This window comes from Triturus cristatus, chromosome 10, assembly GCF_964204655.1.
Source record: "Triturus cristatus chromosome 10, aTriCri1.1, whole genome shotgun sequence".
NCBI lineage: Eukaryota > Metazoa > Chordata > Amphibia > Caudata > Salamandridae > Triturus > Triturus cristatus.
Genome location: NC_140593.1, coordinates 295078344 through 295088025, shown reverse-complemented (window position 1 = coordinate 295088025; position 9682 = coordinate 295078344).

Genomic DNA, 9682 nt, shown 5'->3' with positions numbered 1-9682 from the left:
AGAGAAAACCATGGTTTGATATTAGTAACATTTATAATCATGCTTATAAAACATGTAAAAGAAACACCTCGCAAAAAATGCATTCATAGCTGAAATGCAGTTAGTGCTATGTTTCTGAACTGTTGATTTAAAATCCCAGAGGGCCCAATGCAGAATCCACATTGAAAAGGGGCACATGCACCCAGAACAAACGTGCACTTGAAGAAATTCACAAAAAGATCAAAAAGTTTGAATGTTTCCACTTGCTGTCCAAATATGCATAATTTACATGCCTAAGTGGTTAAAGGCGTTATTTAGATTCTGGTGAACAGGGTACTCCTCCACAAAAGTGACTGCCAAACTGACGGCAACCTACTCTGTTTAGAGTCGGGAAAACCTTGTTTCCAACAGCCACACACCCTACTTAGTCTGTCGGTGGAAACCTTAACCAACAGCCTTTCAGCTTTCTAAATATCTCTGACTTTCCTCCACATTTAAGGCGGATGTTCTGGCATACCTTTTCCCTGTTCATGACTTCCAGGAAAAGCTTAACATTTCTGAACAAAAAGAATGTCCACTGTACTCTGGTAGAAAACTCTTTGTGTGTCAAAGATATTAGATTTAGGAAGAACAAAAAGTGTTTGATGAGCTGTCTCATGAAATATCATGGCTGCTCAGTAACCCTACAGTGCATTCAGAGGAGCTTCAGTCGCCCTAGTGGAGTGGAGTACAGCCTGTCAAACTCTGAATAACTCCCAAGGTACCTATAGAAGAAGTTGATGTAAGATATATAATTAAGGGAGCAGGTCAACCTCTGAACATCCCTGGTTCATTTACAGCAAAATACCTGTCAGACTGACAGACTGTCTATCAGTCTACCCATCTATCTATTCAGATTGGTAAATGTTCCTAGTCAGCGTCATGAAACAATACTTCATACATGAGGTTGGGAAACACCTATGACGCTGCAATACTTATGATGGATGTAGAATAGGCCTTTGATCTTGTTGAGTGGCAAGCTTTGTTTTTTATTTTGGAGAAATTTGCATTTCCATCTCAGTTTATCGTGGTGATGAAAGAGTTATAGAATGAGGCAGAGGCTAGAATCATTATAAATATGAAAGAGGTGGCAGTGGTTAAGATCAGGCAGGGCACTCAGCAGGGATGCCTGCTATCCCCACTTTTGGTTTCTCTTTTTATTGAACCTCTTGCAGTTAAAATCCATTCTAATCCTTTGATTGTACCCCCTATAAGTGGGATGGCAAACATTTTATTATATGCGGATGATACAATTTTATATTTAAAGGCAGAACGTTCCAATATACAGCATGCGATGGATGAGATTCAGGGTTTTACATGTGTAGGGGTTATAGAGTAACTCAAGCCAAGACAGAAATACATATATTTAATTTGATGATTTCTCAGCTTCTGGCTGGTTTACAGTGTGATCCACACAGACCCATAAGATATTTAGGAATCTTTGTAACAAGGATTAATAGGACGAATTTCATTGATCAAAATGTAAATTCTTTTTTTCTTTCTATTTCTTAATCTTCCTCCCAATGTGCTCTTTCCTATTTTGAGGATCTGGATACGATTATACAGAAGTTTATTTGGGCAAATAAACAACCCAGGGTGAAAATGTTTACACACCAATTAGACACAATATAGGGGTTTTAGCATTACCATATATTTCAACACATAATCAGGCTTCACTGGTTAACTTGATGATACAACTAACTGCAACATCATCAAACTATGACCATTTTCTGATAAATCGTATGTTACACGAAAGTACAATAAAACTGCCAGTTCTTTAGTGGTCTGCAAAATTTCCTAAGAAAACGAGACATAAGGTTTTACTGGCTTTAGCATCTCCTATGCAGCTATTTTTTAAATCACAAGATATAACACTATGTCATGCATTTACTCTAATGCAAGACTTGAGATTTGGAGTTTACCATTCTCTCAAGGGGTCATACAGTCTTGTAGAGGCATTGGCTGTGAACAACTGGATCATTTTGGTAATCATACAAGATTTATTGCATGGAAATCGATAGTACAGCAATTTGGCAGTCAAAATTCAGCTTTATGTTTAAGCTTCAACCAGGTGTCTAGCTTTCTCAAATAACTATATGATGAGTGAGTCTGCACAGTTGATAATCAGGTGGCTTGACGAAAATAAGGGCGGAGTGGGGAACAGGCATTGCTTGCAACACCAGAGGGTCAAAGAGAAATTATTAGACTGCTTAGGAAAGCTTTTGAAGAAACAAGATGCAGATTTAATATTAAAGAATGGCAGTTACTCAATGCTTTAGGCATAAGATGAATGGTGTGGGTGGATGCGCTCATAGATTTTTTTAAGTGTACTAGTTTACAGCAATTTTGGAATGAGGCTTTTGAGGTTCTCAGTTGCTGCATGACTACTATGGTATAGCCATCTCTCATGTTGATAATATATGTTTTCTCATATGAGGTGTATCAGCTAAGAAAATACCAACAATACTTCATTTCAATATCAGTAGTGGTGGCAAGGTCATTGATTTTACAGAGTTGTAAAACAACAACGGTACTGACAAAGGGTCAAGGCGACTTGGGCATGATTTCCCTCATCATCAATGAATATTGAATGATCTATCTAAGATCTAAGTTTGTGGTTACTGATGTGGTTGGCATCTTATATTTCAGGTTAATGACATCTATGAACTTTAATAGTTTTAATGCTGATATGTAGAAAGTAGGATTGCTTTTAATGAGGCATAATACTGCATCTTTATAAATGACTAGGACTGTACAGTGCAATAGAACCTCTTGTATGCACCCCTTTAGTTTCAATTGGCTAAGTTGGGAAGACTTGTTCACTTTAAAATGATCCTTGCCACTATGTAGAAACTAAAACCGCAATTAATGTGGACTGCCTACATATGACTAGTACTGTATATTCCTGTATAACTGTATTTTTATAGTTTTAATATTGCTATAGGTAAATAATTATGATTGTGTTTTTGGATGGACTGTTTTTTAATCACCATTATAGTATATGTTTCTATAATTGCACTTTAACACTTTAAATGGTTTTGATGCTGCTATTTCGAAAACTAAGATTGTATTCAATGTGGTTGGATATTTTGGAACAGTGTGCTAGGCTTGATGAATGTACTAAACATGGATTTGATTGATGAGTGGTGTATAACCTATAGTTTCTGTATCAACTGCTTCTCTTCCTGTTCAAATAAAAATATTAGAAAAAAAGGTTTCTAATAAAGTGTTACACCTTATAGCCAGAACCTGTCTATTAAATGCTATTAGTGGACCTGCAGCACTTCTGTAGCACCATAAAACTTGTCCCAGATCTGCCATGGCAGGCTAAATGCAGTTTTAACCTACCAATTCAACTTTGCAATATAACCTTCGTGCCAAGCCTTAAACTCCCTTTTTATTACATATATTACTTATATTACATATAGGACACCCCTTAGTTACCTCGTCCCAAAGGGCAGGGTGCATTGCAATCAAAAGGTTGGGCATGTTCTTTTAAGTTTTTCATGTCCTTGTAGTGAAAAACTCTTGAATTAGTTTTTTTACTACTGCGAGGCCTACCTCTCCTATAGGATAACATTGGGTTGCCTTAATACATTTACAGAGTGCTAGGAACAGGTAAACATTCCATGTTTAGTGTCTGAGTAATTATAATTAAAAATCCACTTTACTGGCAAAGTTAGATTTTAAGTCACAATTTTGAAAATGCCACTTTGAGAAAGTTGGCATGTTCCAGCCCCAGCTATGGGGTGCCGGCAGCCTGTTTCTGGGTCACATGACTGGGTGTATTTGGCAGTTGGAGTTTGTTTATTACTCCCGGAGAGACACACAATAGAGGGATTAGGTCTGCCAGGATGGGCAATCATTGGCAGGATGGGCTTGGGCGAGCTGGGCACAGCCACGCTTGAAGAGGAATAGGCTGTGCCCTGAGTTCACACAAAGGACTTGTCACCACTGGATTGTTCATGCAGCCAGCTTGGAGTCAGGGCAGGGGAGGCAGAAAACTTCAAGCACTTCAAATGGAAATCTCTAGAAACTTCTCCTACTTCAAAGAAGGCAACAGGTATAAAAATAGAACCCTCAGACCCACTCTTCAGTTCACTTTCTAGACCTGTGAAAGGACTCTTAGAGGACTGCATGCTGCTGTGGTCTGCTGTGTATTTCAGAAGACTAAAATGCTGGAGCGGGAGGGACTGCCTTGATGCCTGAAGCCTGCCTTGGACCCTCAAAGGCCTGCCTTCCATTTAAGTCCTGTTGTACTGTTTGAACCCAGGAATACCAGAGTAACTCTAAGAGCTAGTTGGCTAGCCTCCTGATCAGAGCCTCAGGGACAACAAAGGCTCCAACCATCTTGAACCTGTACCTGGACTCAGCTGATTGAATCCTAACCCCTTCAGTCCTGGATGCTAGGTTGTGGTGTTAAATGTGCCCAGGGGGCAAAAAGCCAAAACTGGTCAGAGTACTGAGAAGAGACCACGACCTACCTGCTCGTCTTTCCACTTAAGGTGCATTGCCGGTCAGCCTGACTTTGCGGCAGCTCGCCCTAAGCACTTCTCCGCAGCAGCAAATCCTGTTTAGCATTCATTCTCCAAATGGGTATCCAGCCTCTTGGACTTTTTCCAAATAAGATCGCGTTTCACAAATGACTATTTGAACTAATAAAACTTTCCCCTAATGTATAGATCATCCTCACCATGGTTATAGACGGTTGCGGAATGCTGTGTACCTAGAATAACACAATAAATACAACAAATATTGGCATTATACATTTAAAATATCTTGAATATATGTAAAATATTTTATTAGAGATCACTAAAGAGCCAAGAATAAGAATAAAACTACTCACAAATGACAGGATGAAAAAAATCTAGACAGGGTCGAACTGAGCTGCCTGAGAGAAATTCATTATGTGATGCACAATGGTGTTTAAATAAGAGGAGGGAAACACAATGAACATTGCACTCCCTTTAACATGGATTTTAAGCTGGAGCACTGTGAGCTGGACTGCCAACAGCACTCACAGGCAGCGGAATTTCTCCAGGATAATGACAGGAGCGGACAGGAATGTTTAACCATGCAAAGCAGAGGTTTTTTTTTATATTGCATATCAGCAATTAATAATTTATAATGTCTTATTGTACCAAATTTCTAATTGCGATCATGACATAGCTAAACAATATTTTGATGCGCTAATATTCTCAAAGGGGAAATTCATCAAAACACAGCATTTTGCTTGTGCAAAGTATCATCAGTTGGAAGCAGGTTGTAAAGGTGCAAAATATAAAAGGAGGCCTAAAATGCAGTGCAATCTTTCACAATCGCTGCACTTCATGCTTTAGCGAGGAGGATGTGAATTCTTGGAGCCCAACAGAGGAGGAGGTGAAGGATGAGGATAGAAAGGATTTTCAGACAGCTAGTGACTCTTTTTTTGATGAAACAGGAGATGAGATTTATGTTAGGTACAAGTTTAGGAAAAAGGGACATTTTTAGATTCATTAATGAATTGGACCCTGTACTGTGCAGGCCTATATAACACAGTGATGTTATTCTTACCTACATTTAGGTTTTGTGTAGCTTTCAACGTTTATCATCTGGCAACTACAAATGCACTGGTACAGTTGCAAGAGCGACATTTCAGAGTGCATTATGCAGGATTTTATGAAACATTCTTTATGCAATGTGTGACTTATAACCAAAGCCTGTTGCTGAAAAATCTGTGAGAAAAGACAAAGCTGCTGTAGACAACAGAATATCTACCAATGGATGTCTGGGCACATGGTATAAACAAATGCTATGTATCAAGGATATTTATACGGTCTGGCTATTTATTTCCATATAAGGCATTGCAGATTGTTAAATAATAAAGGGGTGATTTGTTTAGCTGATGTTTAACTCCCATTGAGGTTATAAGCATAGCTCTATGGTTCTTTGCAATTGTGGTAATCACAGGAATATGTATAGTGTATTTTGACAAATTGTGGTGGGTTGTTCATGGGGCCTGGCAGTTAACAGTGGCAAATGCATGTCTGACAACTGCTTGACTAAAATTGTGGGTCGTGTGACATCTTTAAGAGGGTGACCCTGTTAAAGTGAATACAGGGTGTGCAAAGTTTGAAAAGGGGATTGTTCCATATAAGCCTACAGGTGGGTGAAGACTAGTAAAAAAGACTGCAACATCGACCAAATGTTGGTGGCTTGTCAGATAGATTATGTGTCTAGCATGTAGTTTAAAGCTATGTCAATTATCATGGGACAGGTGATAGAAAATTGGGCACAGGTGAAGCTTGTTGAATTACTTCAAGTCCAAGAATCCTTTTGGAGATAGTTGCAATGATTGAAGATTGTCACCAGTCAATGGTACCATTTGTGGTATCACCAGTGATGTCATCAATGATGTAATTTAACTTGCGATGAGTTGAGTAATACTTGAGGTCAGAAGAAGTGCATGACGGAGGCACATTTTGTAGTCAGTTCATTTAAACTATAACTGACAAAATTTAGTGAGATATATATATCCAGCTACTTCTGCCACCTATAACAACAGAACAGCATTTCGGGCGCAGCTTCAAATTGTATTTAATTCAATTTCAACATTTACGGCAAACTCAGCAGAACACCATGACGGAGTCAGATGCTTTTTGACTTGGTCAGTCATTTCATGATGCCTGCACACAGTCAATGCTTAGTTTCAACATTCAATTAGCAAACATACATGGTGGACTGAATGTTTTCTTTCTACATGGTGTCCATATTAGAGAAACAAAGATACATATGTGCTTCTATACAACAGTATCTGACTCCCACAATGCGACTTATATAATACTTTGCTTGTTATTCAAATTGCACAAAAATTACCCTTTTTTCCTTTTTGACATTTAGACCCAAGTTGCTGTACTGATTTTTCCCTATGGGGGGCACTAATACAATACACTTTCAGGCTTAGAATGCCACACAAATTATTCAAAAAAGAAGGAGAGAACTCAATAACTCTGGGTAGCTCCCAAGTTTAGGTGGAGAGCAGCTCCTGTAATGAGTACCCTACAACAGCATAAATCTTTATTCAGCTATGAAGCCATAAAAGCACATATAATTTCACAATATGCAAAATACATGAGAGCAATAAGTTGCTGTACACTAACAATAAATCAGAGACTAAAACTAATTCAATTACAAGGTAAAAATATAGGCAATTCATTAAAAAAAATGCATTCAATTACAGTGCAATAGAAAAATTCCAAACAGAGGCCTGGGTCTGGGATGGAAAGCGGGCATGAAACACAAGCCCATCAATAGACCACCCTTTTCTGACTGAGCCTCCATGTAAACATCAGAAACAGTGAAACAGAAAATACAATAGATTGTCTTCCATCACTTCTTAAGATTCTGATTGCTACTCAGTAGTTACTAAGTACCAAACTACGACATACCGGAAGTATCCAATTCTTTCTATACCCATGATAAATAGACAGAATAGTACAAAATATTTGATGGTTTCAATTACTTGGTGACAAAAGGGACAAAGCTCATCTTACTCTGTAAGTGAACGCTTCCGTTTTGCTGTAGCAGAGTAGAGTGGAAGTGTCCCCATACAAAATTTTACATAAAGTGACATGGCTAATGGGGGCTTGATCTCATCCAAGAAAACTTCTCAGAGACCATTAGTAAGTGCAAAAGCATGTTAATGCAACACAACAACTGACCATTTCTTAACAGAGGAAGTGTGAGAGCGGAAACTGACCAGACTTGATCCTAATCACATTTAAGAAATTCGAAACTGTCGCTAAGAGGCTCAAATTTACAATTTTGAAGTATCCAGGTGGGAGGACTTCCATATGTGAATCAATCAGGTCTATAACTTGCAGTTTGGCTCTGCTGCCCCAAGACCGACAATAAACATTATATATAAAGTAAGTTACACCAGAAGGAAACAGCAGACTAACACAGAGAACATCTGGGGAACCCAGGTCAATCTCTTTGGCCAACCAAAGCAAAGTGGTTTTTATCCAAATTGATAACCCTCAGACGACCAGCACTTCCCTGAAGAGACTGCAACCTGGGAGTAGTTAAAAAAGCCAGATCGAAACTGGGAGGTAAGGGACCAGATCTCATGAAATAGACAGATGTCAAATGTGTCAATGAACTGACCCCCATTGGGGCAGGAAAGTTTAGACCGTATTCAAGCAAGAGTCCAAGAAACTAGCTGAGTGTGATGAGTAGAGTGAGACACAAGATGACAAGAATGAACAGATTCTGGGGCTTCCAGGATTACGGGATGCAACCCAGCAGTAACAGTGTGAGCCAGCCGGAAAAATAGGAGTGACACTCACATCCTCTGGTCTTTTGGCAGAGAGATCACTGCCATCTATGATTACATTTGTGCATCAATCAATGCCATCCAGACTTCACAAACACAAAAATCCATATGATAGATCAGCCCTAGCTGGCAAGGACCCATGCCCCACCCCCTGCCTGGGTTTCAAGTGCTGGTAGAAGAAGCCTAAGGGGTCAAGGTTAATATCAGCTCTCACAAATATCCCTGACACTACACTTAATAAGGCGTTGGATCAGAACAGGATTTTTGCAATTAATAATTACACAATCCCCACTGATATTTTTGATTAAGGGGCCACCCCACCCAACCCTCCTTACAAACAAAATGTTGTCATATTTGGAAATATTAAAATCTGTATGCCGAGACAGCCAATGACAGACTTTGTTTTTGAGCTGTATGATTGATTCCTCCCCAGGGTGGTTGGGAGGTGGTACTCCAGTCAAGACAGCTACATAAGAGCAGCAATCAGGGGGAAGATACTGTGCATCATTCACAATTCCACACTTGCACTTTCAATCATTCTAATGCCTCTTTCTCCTGTCCTAGATAACCCTCACTGAGAACGCAGCACCTCACACCTTGGTCTGGTCTGGATAGGCAAGTTTGCTTTCCATGTTCAGATCTACTTATATACACATGTTCAAGAAGCACAAAACCCATTTGGTGTTGAGTATATATTTTCTTTGATGGTGGCAATGTTTGGGACATAGTTCATTTCAAGGCTTGTAGGGGCTAGGGTTTCTTTTAGCTTATTTTTAAGAGTAGTTCTGCATGGGTTCCTTTCCTACATGGATAATCAGTGCCCATTCTTGTAAACAAGCACTGATAGAACATTAGCCATCCCATTCTTACACATTCAATTACACTGTTGCATCCTACTATTGTCACTCAGTTGATTCCTCGTCAGTGGAGGACACAGTTCCTTTCTCCAATAGTCACACTGGCTATTCATGTTCAGAGATGCCGAAGTCATGCGCGGAGCAAACACTAATTCATCCATTCTTCTGGTGCTTAGTTTGAGACAGTGGTTTCCAGTGCCCGGCACCAGCTCTCAATTGTTAACAACACCACCTATTACAGTCTGCCACAATGTGACACTATTGTTCATATTTTAAGATACGCTCAACAACAGTTGTTTATTTGTTGTAATGACTAATACCGGCCGCCAAGCCAATCCTAAAGCTTTTTGGATTGCAATAGTCTCAATTGTTACACTTGTAGGAGTGTGATGGGTATTTGTTCTGTTGGTACTGTCATTGGCAGCGCTGTCAAGGTCAATAGGTGATGCAATCTGCAGTGGAATCCTGAGGACGGCGCTGGAACTTATGGTTT